Here is a 25901-nt window from a genome sequence, read left to right on the forward strand (position 1 = left end):
CTCACACACCTTTACATGACTCATGAAGCAAAAGCTTGCAAATTAAAACGACCTGTTTAATGAACCCAGACAATCACTTTAGCGCACATATGCATGGCTTTGCTAAGAAAAGCAACCAAAAATAGTCCACCTGCCTACATAGAACAGCAGAGTTTCAACCCGACGAGCTTGAGTTTGATACTGTTATGACAGACAGAGAGGATGAGCCGACAGGACAGAGATACGGCCTTCCTCTTTCCACATTAATTAAAAAAAGGATCAATTAACAGCAATGAAACCCACTGCAGCGCATACTGACTAGCTGCTAGTCCAATCAAGCCTTGAAATGCAGAGCAGTTGGCATGTCTGCTGTTTCTTTGCTGATTTTTTTTATCTATTCAAACTTAATTGCAATTTTCCAGCGTAGAATGACGTGATGGAAATGACCGGGTAAAATTAGCATCATATGAATAACTATTTACAAGCTATTGACAAAACACTTGCATTTGCTCATTTGTGATTTGGACATTAAAGTGTGTCCAACACTGAGCTTCATGCTTACGAAAAGAAATATTATGCGGATCAGAAAGGGCCTCTTCATTTTCGCCACTATTCTTCTTTCCCTTTTTTCCCCATCTCCGTGTCCACCTTTATCATGGAAATTCAGAGCAAAGCCAAGCTATTACCGACATCAGCGTTAGCTTTTGCTGACTTGCGAAACGTCTCGAGCTGGGGACGATTTTGCCCTTGCAGTCGTGCTGGATAGACACAATATGGTCATAATGTAGGAGATGGATTTGAGACTTTGTTGATGGTGCCTATACATGTATATCGTCTGGATTTACTAGATTTATTAGATTTGGGCACAAGTAAAATTATACTATTTGTTTTTTTCTGAAGGTCTGAAAACATTTCTTCCAAATTTCACATGGCTTTTGTCAGAGTAAAACATGTTTTTGTTTATTGTGATTAAAGCAATAATGAAAATAAATAAATAAATAAAGTTATAATAAGTGTATATGTATGTATGTGTGTGCATGTTTACCTTTGTCTTATGCTGAATGTTAATCATTTTGCAATAGTTGAACAAACATCAAAAACTTTTATATATATATATATATATATATATATATATATCAATAAAAATTAAGTTCATATTATATTCCATGAATCTATTTTGCAAATTTCTAATGTAAATATCAAAATATATATGATTTTTGTTATCCCTTGCTAAATAATTAATTAAGACAACTTTAAAAGGCAATGTTCTCTCGATTTTTTTTTTTTTTAACCAACCAAATTTTAGCGTATCTCAAAGATGGAAATCTTGCTTATTTTTAACTTTTAGATATGTATAAATCTCAATTACAAAAAAAAGACCCTTATTCTTGGTTTTGTGGTCTAAGGTTACAAACAAGTAAGAGCAAAACACATCTTAGTTCAATTAATACTCCTGCTTGAACTTAGTAAAAGGAATTGTTTACCCTAAACGGAAAGTTCTGCCATCATTTACTGGCCCGTCACTTGGTCCAAAGCTTTTTTTTTATCTTCTTTTGAACATAATAGAAGTTAATTTGAAAAATGCTGAAAACTAGGGATGCTCCAATGAGGATTTAAAGCTAATACTGAGTACAGATTCCTTGTCATGGTGATCAGCCGAAACCAAGCTTTAATGCATAAAGCACATTTTAAGCCCAAGTATGATACTTAAGCTTAAGATACCATTTAGTGTGGATATGTCATGATCAGAAGCAACTTTACAGAACAAAATAGATAAAAACAGATTTGGAGGCAACGCAAATCTGGAAGAAGAATTCAACTAGCTCAATGAAGTTTGGAGTGCATGTTTGATGCATAAGGAGCTAAAACGCACACCTATAAATTCATTTCTTCTTCATTAAAAGGAAATAGTTCCATAAACTACTGCTTATTACAATACATATGTTACAATAAGTTATATGATTAAATATTAAAGTAAAAAAAATTATATATATATATATATATATATATATATATATATATATATATATATATATATATATATATATATATATATATATATACATACAGAATATATAATCAGAACAATGTATGCAAATACACCAGCTCAGATAGTAACTAATTGCTGACGAATTTTGTTGGCTGTGATTTGTTGCAATGACAATCACGTCAGACCCAACTTAAGACATGCCCTCTGTCAAGCATTGACGCTGAAGCCCCATGTGAATCGGGCGTAATATTTCCAGCCAGGATTTAATGAACTTGCAATACTGTTGAAAACACAGAACATTTAGTTCTGATACGTAAAAAGATTACACTTCTTATGTGTCCTTAGCTTGCAAACTCGTAAATAAACAATTGTGATCGGTTTATGAGTCTTAAAATATGATTATCGGCCGATAACAATTATGAATTAAAAACAGTAAGGAAAAAGGGTTTTATGTAAATTCATACCACAATTCCACATATATGGACATCATTTTTTTCTAAAAGTACATCATATCAAAAGATGCTAATAAGGTTTTATTCTAATTAGGTTCCAATAAGCCCAAATAGCAAAGAGAAATAAAAAAATGATATATATATATATACATACATATATATTATATACACATATATATATATATATATATATATATATATATATATATATATATATATATATATATATATACATGTCCTAAATTTGAACAGCAAATATAGTTTTACTGCAATGTATTTAGACTTTCAGACCTCCTCCTAAACAATTAAGCTTAAATCAGCGACACAATCTGAAAACATGGCATTTGCACAGCCCTACGAACACACTGGTGGTCTTAGGATTATGTAGTCATATATTTGCTTGTTTTTAATAATTCATTGAGTTATTATAACAATATTAGCAAAGATTAAACACAGGGGCGTTGCTCATTACGTTGGGAACACAGCACAGCAAAAGCTCATTTCCTGTGGAGGAAGCCTGCCTAACCCAGACTGACCCCTAGATATTCCTATTACCATGTTCTGAGCTACAGCTCCGAGACATTTACAAGCCTTGTCTCTCTTTCTTTCTTGAACATTAGAAAGGAGGTTGCATCAGACGTTATATAATTACTAATTGAAGTGATGAACCTTTCCAGTCTAAGAATTTCATCCAAACAGATGGGAAGGACCAAAGAATTAGCGAAATCCTTTTAGCTGAGTTTTGAGGAAAGTGCTTATCTTCTGAGGGATTTGTATCATCTGCGTCTTGATGAATATTCGCTGCAGATCATGCTTACAAAGTAGTGTCAAAAAGGTAGATTCACTTTGAGGTGCGTGACTCATTTATTTAATCTGTTTTGCTTTGGAAGCTCGTCCCAGGGGGGATATTTAGATCCACCTGTCAATACAGCGCAAGTATGGGGACTTTATCCGTCCACATGCTCTTTAAAATAATGTTTTCTTCCAAAGAACGAGACTCCATAATGGCCAATTTGAGTGCGCTAAGAGACCGTAAATCTTGATATACTTCCATCCGCAGAAATCAAACGAAATCAAAACAATCCGCCATTAGTGACTGAAGCAGACAAACACCGCACAGAGTCTGAAGATCTTTCATTTTGATGATCGCTGGCTGTAAAAATGTGCTCAGTCTAGCTTGTGGAAATCCAGAATAGTAGCTGCGCTCTATGCAAATTCTCAGATTTGCGAGATGACAGTGAAAGCTGAAGTCTCTGTACCAGGGGGATACTTGAAAGCCACCATTAGACCTATTTTTCTCGTCTTTATTGGCGCTCCACGTCTATCCTCCTTGAAACTGTTGACAGTCGTAGCGGAAGCAGGACGTACGCTAAAAATAAAACAAATAATCTCCTCAATTTATAAATAGACTCCATCTAACCGAGCACACCGTGACAAGATTTGATCCTGTAAATACATCCACTGCAATACTAAAGATACAAACGTAATTGCGGTAATTGTCTAATGTCACCTGAGACAGACGAGCGCAGTGACACTCTAATGGCTCTGTCCAAGCAAAAGCGACTGGCCTGAACCAGAATGCAGTCATTTGTTTCGAAATGGTAACATAATGCAATAATGGTAAGCAGCGGTTGTTTTGATTGGGGAAAGGATACCCACTAAAACTGCAGTTACAGTGTGAGAACATAATATTAGCGTCTGTCGTCGAAAGGAGCTAACAGGGTTTCGGTTTCAGCTCTTTCGGAAATCAAATTAGTCAGCCAGACATCCAATTAGTGTTTTTGTTTAGTTACATGTCGGAGCTGCTCGGTAGACTGTTAAGGGGTGTGGTGGAAGTGTGTGTGGGGGGGGGGTTACCCTCTTAACCAAGCTTTTGGGGTTATGTAAACTTCAAACACTTACTGGAAAAAGTGTGGTGGCAGGAGAGCCAACCGTGCAGGTTTTGAATGATTTACACGCAGTGCAGTACCAGACACATCAGCTACTGCAGAAAAGGAATAGATGTAGTTTGTCGGGAGGTTTGGAGCCACAATTAAGGCGAGTCCCTAGTTTCTTAACGGCTAAATCATATCAGATAGACTATCGACAGCCTCCTGTCAGCGAGTGAGCCCTCTGAGAGCTAGCTATTTACACATTGACTGATTGACTGTTTTTTAATAGACACATAATTGGTGACAAAGACCTTCAAATGGAGTGTCATTTGCCAGAACATTTGCGATAATTCACAGTCAGTCTAATTTTCCATTGGACACAGTCCCAATGACAGGGCTGCAGAGACCGTTTTATAGCAGTGACATGAGCTCAGGGAAGTGTTAAAGCTGGGATGTTGTGTGCTTTAGGAGAAAGAGTAAGCTGGAGAAAGTTTGTTTGTTTGTCACACTCACATATATATCACAGACATTTGCACTTCTTTGTTTTTAATTGTTTAATTTTATTTATTTGCTGTATTTTTAATGATTTACAGAAGACATCAAATGTCATTTGCTGTAACATTAGTTTTTAAACCCAAAAATATTTTGTTAATAGAAAACTATAGATGTATAAGCATGATCATTGTGCAGGCCCAGAATACTACAAATACTTGTACGACTGTATACTTTCTCACTTATTGTCTTTAAACCCATAGATTTTACCCGCTTTTCTGCAAGATCTGTGAACATAAAAAAACAAACATTTATTATTAGATATTCTTATAAATACTGTATTTTAATCAGTACATATCATATCAGTACATATTATATTTCATTTTAATTCAAACCCATAAACAGTTGAAATCAGAATTATATATATACACTATTTATTTATTACTATTTATATATAAGACACTATTAAAGCGACATTTAAGGGCTTAACTAGGTTAATTAGGTTAACTAGGCAGGTGAGGGTAATTAGGCAAGTTATTGTATAACGATGGTTTGTTCTGTAGACTACTGAAAACAATATAGCTTAAGGGGGCAAATCATTTTGACCTTAAAATGTTTTTTTTTTTTTTAACTGCTTTTTGTCTAGTCAAAATAAAACAAATAAGACTTTATCCAGAAGAAAAAATATTGTCAGGCATTCTGTGAAAATTCCCTTGCTTGGTTAAATATCATTTGGAAAATAATTATAAAAGAAAAGAGTATATAATAATCAAGTGGCAGCTAATAATTCTGACTTCAACCGTAGTTTGTAACTGTATTATCAGCAGGTATAGCCTACTAAGTTATATATACAAATATGGTTATTGATTTAGTTTTAATTATATTAATTTAAGCTCTGATTTTTGTTTATTTTAAATTATTAGTACTATATTTCCATTTAGGTTTAATTTTGCAGTTTTAGATTTAATCCAGTTTTAAATTTGTATTTACATTTACAGTACTCAGCATATAAGTACACTCCTCACAAATTTCTTATTTAAAGTAATATTTTTTTATAGGAAGCTTTACAATAGTTGTGTTTATAGATTAGATTAGTCAGCACTGAAGCAAAATCTGGAGCTAATCTAACAAAAAAATTAACAATAATGGTTCAAAAACTAGTAATATATACACACACACACACACACACACACACACACACACACACACACACACACACACGCACACACACACACGCACACACACACACACACACACACACACACACACACACACACACACACACACACACACACACACACACGCACACACACGCACACACACACACACACACACACACACACACACACACACACACACACACACACACAAATATATACAAAATTAAATTAAAATGTACTTTGTAATTTATTTAGCAGTATTATGCATTAATTAAAATGTATTATTTTTTATTCCTAAAAATGTTCTGTGACAAAAATATTATTTTAATAAATATATCTGTTTAATAAATCTGCTTTGTTCAAACACCCATATTTACTGAAAAAAAATATAAAAAATATGAATTCTCAAAATGGGGTGTACTCAATTATGCTGAGCACTGTGTACACTAAATGGGGAATATTATTACAATAAATAATAAAAAAAAACAAATACAATAAAAAATAATAAATAAATAAATAAATTAATTAAAATAATAAACAATACATTTTGTTAAACTAACTTTTGTGGCTTTCCACAACAAATGCAGCTTTTTTTTTTTTTAATACAAAACAACAAACAGAGGAGCAATAAATAATCATGTAAACATCCCAGTTCTTTAACTGCAGTGCGTGACAGGTGACCTTCACATCACAGCGATGTCATGAGCTTGACATCATCAGCAGTCACGGCACAAAAAGAAAAACAGCAGAGAATTAAAACGGAAACAAAAAAAAAAAAAGCCGCTCTCCAGATCAGAGCATTTGAAACGGGCTTGGCTTTTCATAGCAGCTGCTTGGAGGATGTTTTTAACATCTATTAATGCTGAATTACTCCAATTACAAGCTTTCTTTACACCCAGGCCCCCTCGCCTCGCCCATGCGAGATGCCATCCACCTCTAAGAGCCAATCACAGCCGGCCCCAGCCACCAGCAGCAGATGTAAGCAATTTACTTCTGATTTCTTCATATTCAGTGTGAGACGAGCTCCTGATGACCTGCGACCCTGGAGCCTGCAGGATTCTAACCCTATCAAATTAAAGCTCTCTGCTCACTTATCCCCCAGCGCTCCTCTGCTGCTAAGCAGGCATCTCGCTGCATAGCAACGCGGGGCCGGGCGTGCAGACTCATACGCCCTGCCTCATCAGCCGCTATTAGGGAAAATATACAGTGGTCTAATTGGATGAGATTCAGCTAAGGAAGTGCAGTTAAAGGTCACGGAGCCGCCGTGTGTCTTCTGCTCTTCAGAATCATTTCCAGTGTCCTCCGCTGTTAAACAATAGGGCCAAAGTTGCAATCTCTCTCTCGTTGGCTCTGCTTCTCCTGTAGGAGGAGCGCCGGCCGCCGTGATCAAAAGAGAGACCTGAGAATCGTGTAAACAAGATGGCGGGGCCTTGACTGTTGTGCTTGGCGCCACCTGCGCGTTCCAGCATCCGGGCGCTCATGCCGCGGCCTTGACATTAGCCAATTTCATACATTTAGGATGATTCAGAGGGCCACGTCCTTTCTATAATCAGTCCTTCTTTTGTTGCAAATCCTTCAGCCACGCTGCTAATTCTCAAGGCTAGCAGCTCCCGGAGATATTTTCATTCAATTTATGATTAAGGCGAGTAACTCCGGTGGGCGCAGAAGAGATTGGAGTTTCTACAGCAAAGAGCACCCAAAAAGAATGAAACAAACACGACAGAGGTTAATGGTGTGTTTACGCTCTCAGATTTTTAAGCGGGAGATGATTTCAATTTTACCAAGCAATTTTAAGAGTTCTTTTTTGACATTAATAGGGCAAGTAAGTTAATGTATGTGTTTTGTTACACAGTTAAACTTCTTTTGCACAAATCATCGTACTGTAGGTTTATATATATGGCTTCACGATATGGGGAATATATAGGATATGGGAAATTCCTGTTAATTTCAGCAAAAACTGCAAGAAGGTTGCTAGTTCAAGCCGCAGCTGGGTCAGTTGGCATTTCTGTGTGAATTTTGCATGTTCTTTCTGAGGCTTCTATTGCGTGGAACCACAATCCAAAGACATGCGCTATAAGTGATTTGGGTAAGCTAAATTAGCCGTAGTGTATGCATGTGAATGAGAGTGTATGGGTGTTTCCCAGTACTGGGTTGCAGCTGGAAGGGCATCCGATGCGTAAAACATAAGCTGGATAAATTGGCAGTCCATTACGCTGTGGCGACCTCAGATTAATAAAGGAACTAAGCTGAAACAATTGATTGAATGAATGAATGATATCAAGGTGCAAACATTTAGTCAGCAGATATTCTTACTCCGATTGGGGGTTGTTATTTACCTGTTTTGTCTTGACTCCTGCCATAAGTATTTATTTTTAGCTCTTAACTTTTGGGTTAAGGCAAGGATAAAGATAATGTAATATGTAATTCATCACATATCTGCAATAAATTTATCCATATACCAATACTGTGATAATAATTTAGCTAAATATTTTGCAGCAATTATGTATTTATATAAAATAATATATATAAAAAATTATATATATATATATATATATATATATATATATATATATATATATATATATATATATATATATATATGTATATATATATATGTATATATATAGGTTCATGAAAAACATCACAAACAAAGGGCCGGAGAGATATGGCTTGCTATATGAAGTGATGAAACAACTACATTTAATAGCCCATATGCTGTCTTTGTGGTCATAAAAACACCCACGTTGGCTTTTTCTGCATTAAAATGTTAATATATTGTATTTGAAAACATCTGCATTGTCCAATTGACTTGTTTTGTTTACAAACATTCAAAATGTTGTATTTCGCACAACAAAAGCAGTGCATTGCTGAAGTAGGCTTCTTCTACATTCAGACGCATTCATATGTTATGTTTTGAACAGCATTACAATTAGTGATGCAACATTTTAGATTTTGGTTGTACGATTATATAGTCTGAAGAATAATCATGCTTTCACGGTTATCACGTCTAATGTAATTTAGAACAACAAGCTTTATATTAGGGTTGTAGGTATTTAGATTAACTGTTGTTATCATCTGGGTTCATGCGTATATAATCATTTTAATAATAATTCGTCTAACATATATTTTAATTACATTGCACTGAAAGGCACACACAACTCTCACCCTGAGATGTTTTCTACTGCGTGCGCCTGGACAGAGGCAAAGGCGTTGCTCCACCTGTGCACGCATAGTGTCATTCTTACATTAGAAATAATAAACTTGCAAGCGGAAAAGACGTGATATGGGAACGGCCGCTGCTATGGTTAATCCGGTGTGCATGCGTATTAGCCTCGGTGTACATACTTGGAACATTAAATTAGTGCACAGTTGGCAACTTGTCATAACTTTTCCGTGCAACAGAAATGCTGCTTAGAGAAGCCTTAATGATTAGTTACCTGTGACGAATTAAAGTGCACCCCTATTAATGATTACAGTGCATTGTACGAAAGGCATTTTCTCGAAACACAGTTTTTCGACTGAACTAAATTTATTTTTATGCCTTGGTCACTATTTGGAGGGCCAGAACAAATTGCCTCGGGCCAATTGAATAGCCCTGATATAAATATATATATAGTATATATATTATATATTGAATAGCCCTGATATATATATATATATATATATATATATATATATATATATATATATATATATATATATATATATATATATATATATATATATATATATATATATATATATGGTACAAACAGTGCAAAATATCACAAAAAGGTGTCCTAAATAATGTAATAATCAGCTTAACAGCACAGGTCATTTTACATAGACATTGTCACAAAAATCTATATATATATATATATATATATATATATATATATATATATATATATATATATATATATATATATATATATATATATATATTCAGCCACAAAAACCACCAATCAGTAAAAAATATTATTTATTTATTATATATTCATTTATTTATTTATTTAATTTATTTATTTTTTCAAAAACAAACAAACATGTAACAATAAGCAAATACACTAAAGGGTACTTTGAACAAATGATAATAATAATAATAATAATAATAATAAATAAATAAATAAATAAATAATAAGATTTTTAAAAAATAAATAAGAAAAAATAACAATACTAGTGCAATCTTATATACAGAACAAAACAAGTCTACAACGGGTTGACCAGAACTATATTACCGTAACATGCTGGGCTTTGGGGGGTGGGGATTTAATCAGAAGGAGCAGGGTCAAGCTGAAGAGTTTGGACATGTTTGCGAAGAGGTTCCCACAACTTAATAAAAATTGTGCTAGGTCGGTAAAGACAGTACCTAATTTTTTTTCTAATTCCATAAAATAAAGAACATTTCTTATCTAACAAGTGTGAGAATGAGGGTGAGGGCTCTTCCAATATTTAATATTTTAACATGGCTGTAAGGCCATTCAAAGTATGTGTTGGTGGTGCCTAAAATTTGAAGGCTCACTCTTATATACACTCTGATTGAACCGTTTGAATCAAAGTAGTTAACTTGAGACTCAAACCTACTAAATAATTTGATAATATAATTTGATAATAATTTGAGATTTTTTTCTGAAAGAATCACCTGATCCTAGATTAAAATTCCGGATCATTTGAATCAGTGAATCATCAACTTACTACTCACTCTGGCTGGGTATTTGAATCACTGAAATATTAAATGTAGACTTGCTCTGACCAGATTTTTTGAATCATCGAGTTATTACAAGAGACTTGCTCTTCATCGTTAACTGAAGACCTGCTCTGACCAAATAATTTAAATCAGTAACTGACTAGTAGAGATTCACTCAAACCTGATCGTTTGAATAAATAAGCTGTTGACTCAAGAACACATGGAATCAGATGAGTCCATTTCACAAATGAACAACCCAATGCAACTTCCACAACAATTTAGCATGCTAACCGAAAACAATTCTTCAAAAATTGGAAAAAGCTATCGATCTCTGACAAGTTCAAGAAGGTTTTACAGTTTAAAAACTACAAGGAACACCATGTTTATGTGGAATCATCTGTATCCTTTAGAATATAAGGATGTAAAACTTTAGCACAATTTAAATTAGGGCTGGGCGATGTCGACCAATTTGGCATCGTACCATGTGTAATGTGAAACATCACGGTGGACGATGGCATCATCATCGTAGGCAGCGTGAATAAATTTTTTATCAATAATTAATTAATTAATTACAAATTAATCAATTGTAGCCTACCACTTCAACTACCTGACCCACATGGTCTTCGTTTTACCCATAACCAAATCATAAATAAATAAAAATAAGTTACATACAAGTTACTACCTGTCAATCCCTTTTTCCGCGGGACTGGCATGATGAGGCCGAGTGATATATGTCGTTATAATGGCATCGACAATCCTGGTTGGCAAAATAGGTGCACAACCAACTGGAACCAACTGCTGGAGCTCGCTGGGCGGAGGATCCGCATCGTGATGTCTATCAGCCATCGGCGATGGATACTGGCATCTATCAACCCAACCCTATTTTAAATAATAGTAATAAAAAATCTGTATCATTTAAAACAGTATTATTGTTATTATTATTATTATTATTATTATTTGAGGGGCAAGAAAGTAACCCTCAAAATCCCTATAGACTTAACATTGGCACAAAATGGCTAACATCGATATCTGGATTAGAGAGTCATAGAAGCTTGAGGTTGGGCTAATTTTACTCAGCCTATGTAGTCGGTATTAAATAGTGACAAAACAAATTTGTACAATACTCCATAGCAACCACTTATAGCACCCCAGCAACCATATAAAAACATAAACAATCCATATCTCAGCACAGGGATATCATAGAAAGACAGGGTTTGGCCTCTTTTGATGCAAACTGATAAAATTTATTTTGTTTTCACCTATTAAAACGGTGTTGCCACAGCCTAGCAACCATTTAAAAAACCCTAGAAACTACATAAACACATGCATTTAGCTTTTTTTCTGCACTTACTGCAATTGAGCAGCACACCAATGCATTTTACCCCATCAATTTACCACGCAAACCCCACTCACATTTTCTTTAGAATTTCACATTTTCTAGTTATTATTATAATACAAAGTAGATTCTTGAAAAATGCACAGTAAAATTCAATGTTAATGTCCACCATCAGCAAATGCAAAAAAAAAAAAAAAAAAAAACTCTCTTAAACATGTTGAAAAACACAGAACCCTTGTGTTTTGCAAGCAACACAACCGTGGGCTGTTTTTTCAAGTGTAATCTCCATATGTGTGATAACAGTTGAGGTTTGAGAAAAAGGCATGCTTGCTTAAGGGGGCAATCAGGCCTGGTAAATGCTGCAGTTGAGTGTGTACCCTTCTAAGAGTACGGGGCTTTAGAGTCTCGCTGTCAGCCAATTTTACAGCTGGAAGGGCAGGGGCCTCTGGAGCTGGCCAGCTGAACCGAGTGGCACATAGAGAAAGTGGGCAGAGTGGGCCGCACACACCCTCCTACACGTCTCCCTAGCTTTTGTTCCCCAGAGAAAAGCTACTCCGCCCCACAACGCTTCACTAACCACTATGTGTTTGCAGTTGGAAAAACCTGATTAAAGTGGGTAACACACACTCACTCACATCGCTGAACAGACACACAAGCCTCTGACAACACACAAACACAAACATGGACTAAGCCTATCAATGACTCCCAGCTTCCCCCCGTTCGCTCCCCACTCCCAGAAGACCCGGTATTGGCCCTGGCAGCGCGGGAGCTCCAGGAGAATGCCGCCATCCATTGATCTATGCCTGATAAAGCCCTCGGCATGGTGCGCACGCTGCTTCATGGGCTTCATTCCGCTCAGCCGAGTCCATTTCAGGGAGCTGTGCGAGAGCTAATGTGGGCTGGGCCACACTCGGCACGGCCTTTGGGATTTGGCCTAAGTGCTGTTTGCTCGAACACTTTGCTATGAGAGTCTGAGGGACCGTGCAGGAGTACTTTCACACTTCCCCCCGGTCTTCTTCACTCTTTAAGATGTCTGCACTCAGCCAACAGGGTGAAAGAGGGAAGAAGAATCAGAATCACACTGAGCATCCTTTGTTTTCTTGATAATTGCAGGTGGCTGTATTATAGCTCATGTAAGTAAAAAGTCAAAAAAAAAAAAAAGAAGAGAAAAATAAATAACACTTGTTTTAATGTAAAAGTTTTAAATTCAATTACATTTTTTTGCAGTCTTTTTTGTCATTTGCACCCGTAAACATTTAAATATACTTAATGTAATTGTTTTTTTACAATATGCTGAAGAAATGCTGACCTAAATATTATCAGTGTTAAAAACAATGTGCTACTTAAAATGTTTGTGGAAACTTTGGCCCTTTTTATTTTTTAGGTTATTCTAATGTATGGGACATTTAAAAAAAAAAAAAATTCTAAAATTAGGAAATTAATTAACATTAATGTGTCTGTATTCTCTGTATTCTGCTTAATCTAACTTCTGTTCCCCTTCAGATGGGGAACTTCAATGCAATAAGTGGATTTAATCCAGGTATGGGGATTTCGTTCAGAAAGCCAATCGTCTGAAAGAGTATATAACGGGCCAGTGCAATGACACCTGATGCTTGTTGCAATCAATTCAACATATAAGCACAAGAAAAGCAAGACAACACTATCCTTTTTCGCTTCAGAGACTATTACAGACTTCTGAGAGAGTCGATGGGGGTTCCTCCTGCTGATCTCCAGCGATTTCGAGCGAACGAGAGCGGTTTCCCGGTCCAGAGTGTGTACACGCAACCACGCGTTTGTGGATGCGGTGGTTTCCTGTCCCCGGATGATGGGCACGAGCACTATTTTGTATGTCTAGGGGTCCAGCATGTTAATGCGGTGCTCGCGGGCAGTTCATGTCGTCATTGCGATGCCATGACTGTTGCGCAGTTAAGATCGTGGCTAGCCCTTGCAAAAGGGCGAACCACCCCAGCTGTCCCCTGCACTGCAGCGGGCACTCTGGCAGATCTGAGGGTTCCAGTGGGAGATTATCCGTCGCCTCTGGGCCCGCGTACCTCCAGCACCTCCAAGCGCTCCATCCAAGGTTCTAGCGGAGCAAGCGATCCTTCTAACGAGATGGTAGCCCTTACGTTTGATGACACCGGGGACCAGGCGTCCACTGCTGCATCGGAGGGTGGGCTTTCATTGTCCGACCAAGATCCAGATGCGCTCGTCCCCTCCGTGCAGGTGAGCGCTGTCAAAACGGATCCCGAAACGGACATGTTGGCAGTCCTATCCAATAATGATGTAAAATGATGTTGATATTGGGTTGAATTTGGCCTGTGTTAGAAAGTCACCCAAATCCAACGTCGACATCTTAAACCAACGTCACACTGACGTTAAATACTGACATTTATATATCAGATATGTCATTCAATATAGAACATCTGATAGATGTCATAGTGGCAATGTCCACTCAACGTCAAGCTGCAAAATTATTAGATGTTGATATTTGGTTGATTTTAAGTTAGACATTTTCTAATTCTAAAAAATATCTAATTTCTAAAAGGAAAAAATAAAGTAGTGACTGCAGGTTGAGGGATAATAGTAGAGAAAAAGTACCAATACTGCACTAAAAAGGAACTCAAGGCAATGTAAAAGTAGTACACATTTTAAAACTACTTAGTAAATCATAATTTCTGAGAAAAACTACTCATTTACAGTAGTTTGAGTATTTGTAGTTTGTTACTTTACATTACTGGTCACAACCTACTGTATATAGATAGCATTCAGTAAATCCACAAAAAACATGCAATGATACTTGCTTCAGCGTTGCCAACCCTCATAATTCGCCACTTTTTAAATGGCTGCTACAAGCATTATTCATCACTTAGGACTACAGAAAAAGTTTGTGAGAATTTGCTAAATATCCGGTTAACAATTAATATTTACCTTCTTTCATGCCCCAAATTTCAATTGAAGACACTCTTTAAAAAAAATACATCCTTTCATGGGATGTAGGAGTGCCTGCAAGAGTGAAAGGCCAGCTCAAACTTTCTGTTTCAATCAAAAACTTTATTAGCACAGGAAAGTAAACTGTGCTTGTCAGCCTATATTAAAAGGTCTTATAAAAGGTCAAAACGCAATCCTTTCACTATTGCATTTATGTATTTATGCTAAACACGACAACATTTACACGACAGCATTAATATTACAACATACATCAACCACTAGCAGATTTTTGCAAATATATATAAAGGTCACAGTGTGATCCAGTCCCCGTAACCTACATCCAGCTATCTTTAAGACATGATCTACTCTACGATTGCTGAGCAAACACTCTTGCTTGGCTGATGTGACAGATGCTCAGTGGTCTCTATTGGCTCTGCTCTTGCTGTCTGTCACCTTTCACATCTCCGTGTTTGCGGAGGTGACCCTCAGCGCGCCCTCCAGCTCCATACGTTATCGGCACTAACCCAATCGAACACAGATTTCTGCTGAGGGGGTGGAAGAAGAGGCCAAGACCCAGAGCACAAAGAGAGCCAACCGCCACAACCCCTGTGACCTCCCACCACCTGAAGCGCGACCCTCATTTACAAGTGGGTCACCTTTGCTACAACTGCATTTGCGCAGGGCCAGCTTAAGATATGTGTCCTCAAAGGAGGCCTGACCAGAAAGAGAGGTCTTAATTATGAAGGGCTCCCTGAGAGGCAGGCCTGGCTTGCATATGGGCACTCTGAAAGAGCTCGCCAATGACCCCTATTTGAGGTAAAATTATAGTTATTTACAGCCCAGCTCAACTTGAGGTATTTGAGAGTGCACTGTCGCAACTCATTGAGGCATTACTGAAGATCTTCTATTCATGCCATGTGGTCATACAAATGTTTGTAGAGAAATCATCTAATTGGACAGCCCACACACACACACACACACACACACATACACTGTGCGTTTTTATATTAGCCAAATTATTTGGTTCTGTCTGATTGGTGCTTTGATTTTTAGGGATAAAATATGCCCAGATGCGAGTGAAAAAAATTACCAACACTACCAACTGTGAGGCAAACATCATCAATCTGTTCAAAATAAATCCATCATGACGAGTGTTAGAAAGTACTACCAAGTTCTCTTTTACGAAGTCTACAAATTCAGCCAACATTCCTCCTTTTCTCAGCACGGGCACATCACAGGCTCCTCTGACCGCGGTGCGATGGGCGAGATGAAAGAGGCCGCATAGAGGTCCATTGTGATGGAGGCTCTCCTGGAATACAGCTGTTCTGAAACAGAGCCCTTTTTGCTGAGATGTCTCAATAAAAGTGAAGATGAGGTCTTTTCTTGTGCTGACCTTCTGGCAACACTAAATGGCCCTAATAGGGGTGACATAATGCACCATTTTATGGTTAATCAAATTCCCACGGAGCTAAAGAGCTGCAAATCAGCCTACAGTTGGAACTTAACAGATGTTGGCCAGTGTTCATCTGCTTTACATTAAAGAGATACTGACTCATTATGCCAAAGAATCTGAATGTTCATTTCATCTTGCATTAGAGCATAGTGAGTTTTAAAATGGAGAAGTGAAGGAACATTGTTCCAACTCTATTTGACTTTTAAAAAATGAGACTTGGAAGCATACAGTAGTTTGTCTAATAGAAGGCATCAGCCATAAAATGTTTATTTATTATTATAATTATTAGTCTTAAAATTATTAGTCTTAAAATATGTTAATGATATATAGATTAAATTCAAAGGTTTTTGGAAAAGTATGAAGAGTTCAGATGCAAAAACCTCTAAATACCCTCTGAAATGTTCTGCTAAAATTGGCATTTTTCTCAGCCTCCTATGTTTATGTTCAGTTATTTCACTTTAAAGGCAATGATAAGAACTTATCAATAACTATAAAAGTAAAATTACTGAGGCTACACACAGGAGAAAATGCTAATTTTAAAAGAAAATATTAAATGGCATTTAGGGGTTTTGCATCTAAACTCTTCATATGTTAATAATATTAATTTATTTATTTATTTGTAAGTATCAATTGAATAGTAATGTGTTCGAATGTGACACCAAATATTTAAATTTAAAGACCTATTATTATTTATTTTAAATAAATTGCAATTTTTAACTTTATATTACACACCCATTTTTATATGATGAAATTACTTCTTTAAATGTATGTACAACAGTATAAAATGGTCGATTTTTTTCACATGCTTAATTAGTTAATGTTACAGGGTTCGACACTAAAGATTTTTTCTACTGGCCCAGTTGGCCCGATCAGGCAAGTGGTTTAGACTTTTACTGGCCCTGTCAAAATTTTCACTGGTCTCACCAAAGAAAAGAAAAGGTTAATAACTTAGTTCATTTTCTAGCCATATAATTTAAATAATGTGCCAAAATTAATCTAAATTATTTAACAAAAGGCGTCAAATAGTGCAATTTAAATCACTTATTTTTTGTAGTGTTGTGCCCACGTAAATGTCTGCTTCCAAGGCGTTAGAAACAGACATTTTCTTTTAGTCTTAAAATTTCATGTCGCCAGCATGTTGCTGTCTCTTTGATGTACTAGTTGTTACAATCAGACAAGAGGAAGAAAAAATATGTTTGTTTATGACATAACAGAGAAGGTAGCATTTGAAGTCAAAGTCAGCTTTATTGTTAGTTCAACCACATGTAACGACATACAGAGAATCTAAATTTCGTTACTCTCAGACCCTAGGTGCCTAACATACTGTATAATACTAATACAAAAAGTAGAATAGAAAGAAATTACAATAAATACAATTATACCTAAAATGTAATCTAAAAATATGGGTAAACAATAAAAAAATGTAAACATTACAATTACACTTAAGGGCATATGGAAATGAGTGCAAACCAGAGTTGTGCAGATGTAAACCGTCAAGTCATCCCCACCACAGTTGTGTCATCCATTAAAGGCTTAATAGCACAGACTGTTTCTCGATTCTAAGAATGTATTTGCACGCAATTGACAAATAGTTGCAGACAAAATAAACTTTAGTAATAAGGCAGTAATGATTGGGCCAGTAATGATCCTGTCTACTGTCCCAAACGTCTCTCACACTTGCCTTGGGCCATGGGGCAGTCCTTATTGTCAAGCCCTTAGTTAATGTATGTATTAACATGAACTAAGAACAAACAACACATTAATGCAATGCACTCTTAAAATTCAAAGCTGTGCTTAACAATAGTTAGTTAACAAGAACTAACAACATTAACAAAGACTGTAATAAAAATAATGTAAGCAAACATAAATTAATGTAAACATACAAACTACAAAATATATTTTTAAAGAAATCCAACAACAGCTGAAAAGTATACAGCTATAACCTCAAACACACAATAATGTTACTCTATTAGTTTTTTTAACCTATTCTAACTAAGATTTACACAATTGACAAAATCACACGAGTTAAAACAGTGACAGCACATCATTGTGGGCCATATTGTATATACATGTTTATAGTTCATTGGAAAGAATAATAGAAAATACTTAGATAACATTGTTAAATTACAAAAAAAATGTTTTAGGTCCATCACTGTAGAGAATAAAAGCAATCTGATTTATTTGGAGGCTTCATTTAAAACTTTTTTGATTATTCTGTGGTCGATAATCAAACATACAACCAACGATACACTGTGCAGATAAAGAAAAAGAGACCAAAATCAAGCACAAAAGTGAGACGCCCACACAAACACAGACAAAGTGACAGTGAGTGAGAGCGAATGAGAAAGACAGAGAGAGAAAAGCAGAGAGGAAGAGAGAGGGGTCACATCGACCGTGTGATGGTGGCTGACACAGAAGTTCACAGTGCGGTCAGAGTACGGAGCTGGAGGCACAGGCCAGGCTCTGTGTGCAGGTGCCCTCTCACTGCCCCGCTCACTTTCATCCCTCCTCCACTCCCACACTGCCCCGCCGCCCCGCCTGCCGTCCGCCAATCGGATTGCGAGGGGGTGGCGGCACAGCGGGGCTACATCAAAGGCCCGGAGCGGTGAGAGGCTCAAGGCCTGATGCTGGCACACAACAAAGTCTCACACAAGAGACGGACAGTTTTAAAAAAGCAGTCCAAACTCACCCCTTCCCAGAGAAGGGCATGAGCAGAACAAAACATTTCATTCTCCTCCCCAAACCAGCATTATGCCAGCCTCGCATCCAACAACTCAGACGAGATTCTTTCCCCCCTCCCTGCCTCTCGCTTGCTTTTTTCGCTCCCCCTCGTCTCCTTCTTTCAGCGCCTACAGCCAATGGCCCCCTTGAGTGTGTGAACAAGAGAGATAATTTAATAAAGAAAATCCAATCTTCCAGTTTGGGGAACAAAGTTAGATTTGAATGGGTGCAATATGTTCCCCCTTTTCCAACCACACACCCCCCAACCCTCAATCTCGATTTATAATTTCATTTTGAACATATCAAAGAAATGTTGAGGCTCCTTCATCTTTTGAAAGACTAACCTGAAACCGTGCCACATTCGCTGGCGTCTTTTCTTTTATAATATGTATTCAAAAATCTGCAGCGCCCCGGGGCCAGTTTATGTGGCCGTTTATTGAATATAAGCCTAACTGTGATGAGTCATACATAAATGCATTCGCTCCAAATAATGAAATTCTCACATTATTAACTGTATATTATCATAGTATAATATCTGTTGGATCAAATTTCCAGCTCAATATTGAATGGTCTCCTTGCGTTCTTCAATGTTAACGACGAGTGTTTGTCTTCTAAAAATAGAGGAGACATTATTTTTACATTTCTGACAAGACTGATTGAAATATTTAAGATTAATGAGAGAGAAGCAAACACACACACACACACACATACACACACACAAAAATGCAGTTAAGTAAACGTACCGCGTCGGCTATTCAAATTACCCACCGACTCACTTATGATGTTTTTCCTCTCCTCATGAGACTGGCTCCTCTGCAAACTTTGAATGACTTTCAATGTAAATCATTTCAGAAAAACTTTCAAAGTATGAAGCACCCTCACGCAAGCCGGTTAGCAAGCAAACAGAGTCATAAGAAGTGGGCTGCTGAACGAAAAGTGTGTCAGGTCCTGAATTGATTATGCTGTAAAATCCGCTGCGCTCTTACATATGTACAGCATAATAATGCGCTCCTATGGGAAACATGGACAAAAGCCTGAAATTGAGTTTGACTACACTGAAAGGGAGATGTGAATCAGACATTACAACTGCCATGACTGGCTCAAAGAACAGAATAGCATTAAATAACACATGGCCAATTACATGATACAATGGTGTCACTGTATTAACAATTGCTACTCTTAAAGGAATCCCAAATAGACTACTATAATAAGAGAGGTGGATCAAAAAAAGAGACAAAGAGATTGTAAATTGAGTAACCGTTGTACTAATCTATATTGGTTTAACGATACACTCATGTCACAATTTGATACATATGTTGATATTGAATGTACAATACAAGATTATCTCTATATTGTATGTTATAAAAAGTTTAAAGGTGCTGTGTGTAAGTTTTTGACTATTCTAAACCATAAAAATATCTTAATATGTTTGCAGATATTTGAGAAACATGCTAAGGGAGCATTCTATCTTAAAAAAAAAAAAATATATATATATATATATATATATATATATATATATATATATATAAATAAAAAAGTCAGAAATTCTGCTTTGAAAATCTAATACATGCCGGAACTTCTGTCTTTGTTTTGGTTCTTTTAACCCACCCACTGCCACTTTAGCCAATTATATTTTAGCACCCTGGTTTGCCTTGTTGCAAAACCACAAATTTGATTCATTCAGTCAGGAAGGCTGGCAAAGCATGCACCCACGAAAGAAATACAACCTCCAGTGGACAGTAGCAGACTCAGAAATGAGACGCAGTTCCACATGAGTTGGTTATTAATTAGCAAATAATAAATATTACAAACGTAAACATTAGGTGAGCAGGTTACATTGTAACCCTGTGTCCTAACAACACGCTACAGGATGAGATTTGCAGTGATAAGCAGTTTGGCTGTTTGAACCAGAGGAAACACCACAGACATTTAAATTGGTAAGGTTTATAATCTAATTATTACATATTAAACCTCTTTAACATTATTAAATGTAGATTCTGAATCACTGACATGTGTTGATTTTGAGTCTAATGTTCTGAAGTTCAATTTCAATAGTTTATTTTATTTTCAAGATCTGAGGTAAAATATTTGCTGCTGCTATCAGAAGTATAAATGTCATGTAAAACAACAATAAAACTTAAATGATTAGCATTAACATTAAATAAATAACATGAGGTGTACCTGAGGTAATCATTGTCAGTTTTCTGTTGTTTAGCTGCAAGAATTAGAAGCTGTTTCTAATATCAGTTCAAAGTGTTGGTTAGAACAAAAACTCCTTTTAATATGGAAAATATTCCTTCTATCACGTGGCATTGATTTTATATAGAACACGCTTTGAAATCTGCCTTTAGGCTTGATTGTCAGACTCGCTCCAGTTGGTCCTCAATCTGGCAACCTGTGGTTGCATTTTCTTTACTCGAGGAATGCAATACCTAGTTCAACAACTGAGTGTCAAACTTACATACTGCATCTTTAATACTAGTGTTATTATTGTTATTTCTTAAAAATATGGCTAAAACAACAATAAAATTATAACATTTACTACTGGTTAAAATCATACATTTCGCATAGACTTGGGTTGGCAGATTTGAATAAATTTAAAGTGATCCTGCTCATTCTGAAAACCTAGTCCTGTGGACGTTTCTGGAGACCATACATTTTGTATCCAGAGGTATGTATGGCTCCATTCATTTTTTAAGCAATCGCTACAGATTAAGTTTTAGTGAAGTAATTGGGCGGGCGGTTCAATCGGTAAAATTGGTTGGGTTTAGGTAATCATTCAGTTGGTCGACAGCAGCCTCTGGTGGGTTTACGTGAGAACAGAACGACGCTTGCAAGAGACAACTGAGATACAAAAAAGCGCACACATCGGTCTCTCACGGATTTGCAAAAAACAAAAACTACAAAAATACATACCTCCCAGGATGTATTTCGCGATCTCCAGAAATATCCATAGGACAACAATTCAGAATGAGCCTGGCTTGGACACTGGCTTTCGCACTGTATGTCCGAAATTATAATTATTTAAAGTAGTCAATGTCCATATAAATAAACTGCATAGTTGCAATCTAAACAACTTGACACACCTCACACAAACTCTCTCCATACCCCTCACTGCATACCGTCAAGATGTAGCATGCACTGCACTTTAACCAATTCATACTTTAAACAATATTACCTACAATAATTTCCCACCAACAGTCAACATTGCCAATTGTATATTGTTTTGCTTTTAGAGAGTATGTTATTGTATTTTGCACTGTCTGGAGCCAGCACTAAAGCTTTTCCCTCATCATAGCACGTGATGCCGATCATGTGATACCAAAAGTAATTTGATTTGATTTACATTCTTGCCTAAAAAAAGCCTCAAAAGTAACTTATTTTGTCCAACAGCTGCGATATTTGTAAAACTGTAGTCCTCTGCTTACCACTCATGTGGGCGGAGAAATACACAAGAGTGAAGAGGCTGTACCAGTTCTGATAATACTTTAATATCTTACGGCTTTCAGCCAATCAGATTCGAGAACCAGACAGAACTGTTATATATATGCGTCTCCATAATATAGATATAATAGATATAATATTCATTCATTTTCTTTCCGGCTTAGCCCCTTTACTAATCCCGAGTCGCCACAGCGGAATATACCGCCAACTTCTCCAGCACATGTTTTACGCAGTGGATACCTTACAGCTGCAACCCATCTCTGGGAAACATCCATACACTCTCATTCACACTCATACACTACGGACAATTTTAGCTGACCCAATTTAGAGCACCCGGAGGAAACCAATGCGAACATAGGGAGAACATGCAAACTCCACACAGAATCGCCAACTGACCCAGCCGAGGATCGAACCAGCAACCTTCTTGCTGTGAGGCGACAGCACTACCTACTGCGCCACCGTGTCACCATAGATATAATATTTCTGCGGAAAATATCATGATACTATGGTCCATCGATATCTTCCCCCACTCCAATATCAATTGTTTTAAAATATAAAACTGTACATTTATTTGAGTGGGAATTTATTAACAAGTATCAATTCCAATTTTGTTTTTGCGTTAACAAAACATGATAAAAATAGTCTTATTTCTAAAATATGTTTTATCATCTCTGTTTTGAGACCATGAACCATAAAAGGGATATTTACAGTTCATTAAAAACATTCTCTTATCACTTACCCTCATAACATCATAAATGTTTGACTCACTTCATTATATAAAAAAGAAAAAAAAAAAATCAAGCATGTTTGTGTGAATTTCACAGATACAAGAACATTACACAGGTTTGATCATAAAGGTTTAAGTAAAAGTGAGCACCATATTTTCTATGAAGTATTGCACTTGACTATGAGTCACAATGGATCGGTCAACTACATTCAGAGAGAGAAAAACTAAACAAAGCAAACAAAGATAACTTACATTGGTGTTTGAGTCAAATCTCATGAACTTAATCAATTAATAATGTATTTAATATATACTATAATAACTATAAATTATGTATTGTGAATTATTAAAAACAATTAAAATATATATTATGTGAAAACTTGCTGGCACATGCAGAAAAATCAAGTGAATAATTATATATCGGTAACAGTATTTTCATTTATTCATTTTGCTCCTTTATTATTCATTTATTTAGCATTTTTACCTTTTAGATCCACAAACTAAAATACCATTTAAACTGAAGATTGTTGAGTTACAAAAGCATTGCCACCTTCTCTCATTTTATACAATACACTCAAACACAAGCTCGTCTGAAAATAGCCCCTCCGCATTGCTCCATGAGTCAGCCAAGCATGATGGTCTCAAGGGTCAGCATGAACATTAAAACCACCTAATGTCAGGAAAACAAACAAACAAAAACAGCCAGAAAGGTGTTACGGCCCAGATGAACACCAACTAGTGGGTGGCCATAGCTGATCATTAGCCCTATATGAACTCTATCTGTCAAGGCAGCACTTGAGGTGCTAAACCTACAAGAGTGGAAAAGTCCTTATTGATGGATGTCAAAAATATGAGACAGCAGCAGAAAGCCCTCAAATAGTGCTGCTTCATAATGGCGCTGTTGGGCACCACATAAGGGCTAATATAGACAGAGCAGTGCATCATAATGAAGACTTATTGATAGTCTGTGCTGTTGTAATGATGCTATTGACTAAATGTACACACCTATTATTTGTATTTCTTCAACAGCTTTAGGTGTGAATATGGAATGAGTCGTCGTCTTGACACGTGTCTATCATGCAGCACGCACGAGGGAATACAATTGAGGTTTAGATTTTTTGGTCTGATGGAAATCACACTTGTGTGTTTTACAGTTCTTAATATTTTTAGGGCTGTCAACGTTAGCATATGCAATTAATTATGTTTAATGGTGCTAATTTTTCCTAACGCTGTTAACGCATTTATTCAATTTGCATTCTTTGTATAGTGAGATTTAATTATCATCAAAACTCAACAAGTGAAATCTCACCTACAAATGAAGCATTGTCATTCATAGAAAACAAGCGGAAATGTGCACGTTTACACGTGTAATGTCCATACGTCTATAAAGTGTGAGGAATGTTGTTTTATTATGGCATTATGGGATATCTGCATTTTCATCTTACCATTTCTGATTCATTTCAATGCATTTTGAGAAGCTGCTTTTTGTGTGTTAAATGAATAAACTGTTGCATAAATTTGCAATACAAGTGTAATTCGCACAATATGATGAATCTAATAGTTACATATTGTCTATTTCACTTATCTCGGCTGAACAGGGAACTGAATGTGTTAACATGTTGCCAACAAAGAAACAAGATTTAATAAAAATACATGATTTAACCATTTGATAAGACACTTCATTCTTCATTTCTTCATATAATGCCTTTTTTTAGGGATAGGCAGTATTTACAGTATGATACAAAGATTTTCAATAAATATTTTAAACACAAAATATGATTTTGTAATTTGTATTTGATAGGGTTGATGAAAATGGCTTAATATTTTGTATCAAAATACTTGTGTCTTCTTTTTTTTTTTAATACTGTAAAATAATTTGCAAGAAGTCAATGACGATAACACCATAAAATATGGACTTTAATAGTGTTGTTTTCTCGGTTATTTGCCAAGGCTTGAAATCAGAGTAACAATATGATTAGTATTGAAGAAAATGATCAATGATTGGAGTATGGATGGAAATTATGCATCACATATAAACAAGTAACAGACAAATAGCAGGTGTAGATTTGGGAGCAGGTCAAAATCAGACAGGAAAATAAGACAAACAACATCTTACAACATTATACCAGCCATACTTCATTGACTGTTTCTAATGCCAGTAGCTGTTCTGCAGGTGCTCTTCATAGTTAATTACAGTCTTTGACGTAGTTAATCAGTATGAGACAAAAATATTAAATAATACAGTCTACTGGTCAGAAACTCCCCCTTTTTTTAGATATTGTGTTTTATATTGTTTTGAAAAGTTCAATTGCAAAAAAAACATGACTTATGGAAACTGGAAATTTTTAGCAGTTTTCAGAAATGTGACTTTACATCGAATATTGAAGATTTAAATTGCAAAAATGTTGAAAAATAAGACTTAAAAGATTTTAAGGCATTTTTCTTGATCAAGAGATATAGCACTGTATGCCAACTCATGATCTGCATTACATGGTGTTTACAGTTATTAAAAAGATAATCTTCAAACAGTACTTTCTCTATGAAATTTGTACAAAATCTATACTAAAATCAAAAAGAAAAATTTGTTTTAAAACTTTATGTAAAACTTTATGAATCAATCTCAAATCGAATGTGCCTATTGATAGAAGGTTTGCGAAAAAATGCCATGCTCCCTTGTAAAAGAAT

The 25901-nt window shown here is 36.0% G+C and overlaps 1 non-coding gene across 8 annotated transcripts in view; it reads right to left on the bottom strand.

The window, feature by feature from the left end:
- LOC147832825 (uncharacterized) overlaps positions 1-25901 on the bottom strand; it is a 204760-nt gene that overhangs the window by 72035 nt on the left and 106824 nt on the right. The gene's annotated exons all lie outside the window — the stretch shown is intronic.

This window comes from Danio rerio, chromosome 18 (genome assembly GCF_052040795.2).
Source record: "Danio rerio strain M-AB ecotype USA chromosome 18, GRCz13ab, whole genome shotgun sequence".
Lineage (NCBI taxonomy): Eukaryota > Metazoa > Chordata > Actinopteri > Cypriniformes > Danionidae > Danio > Danio rerio.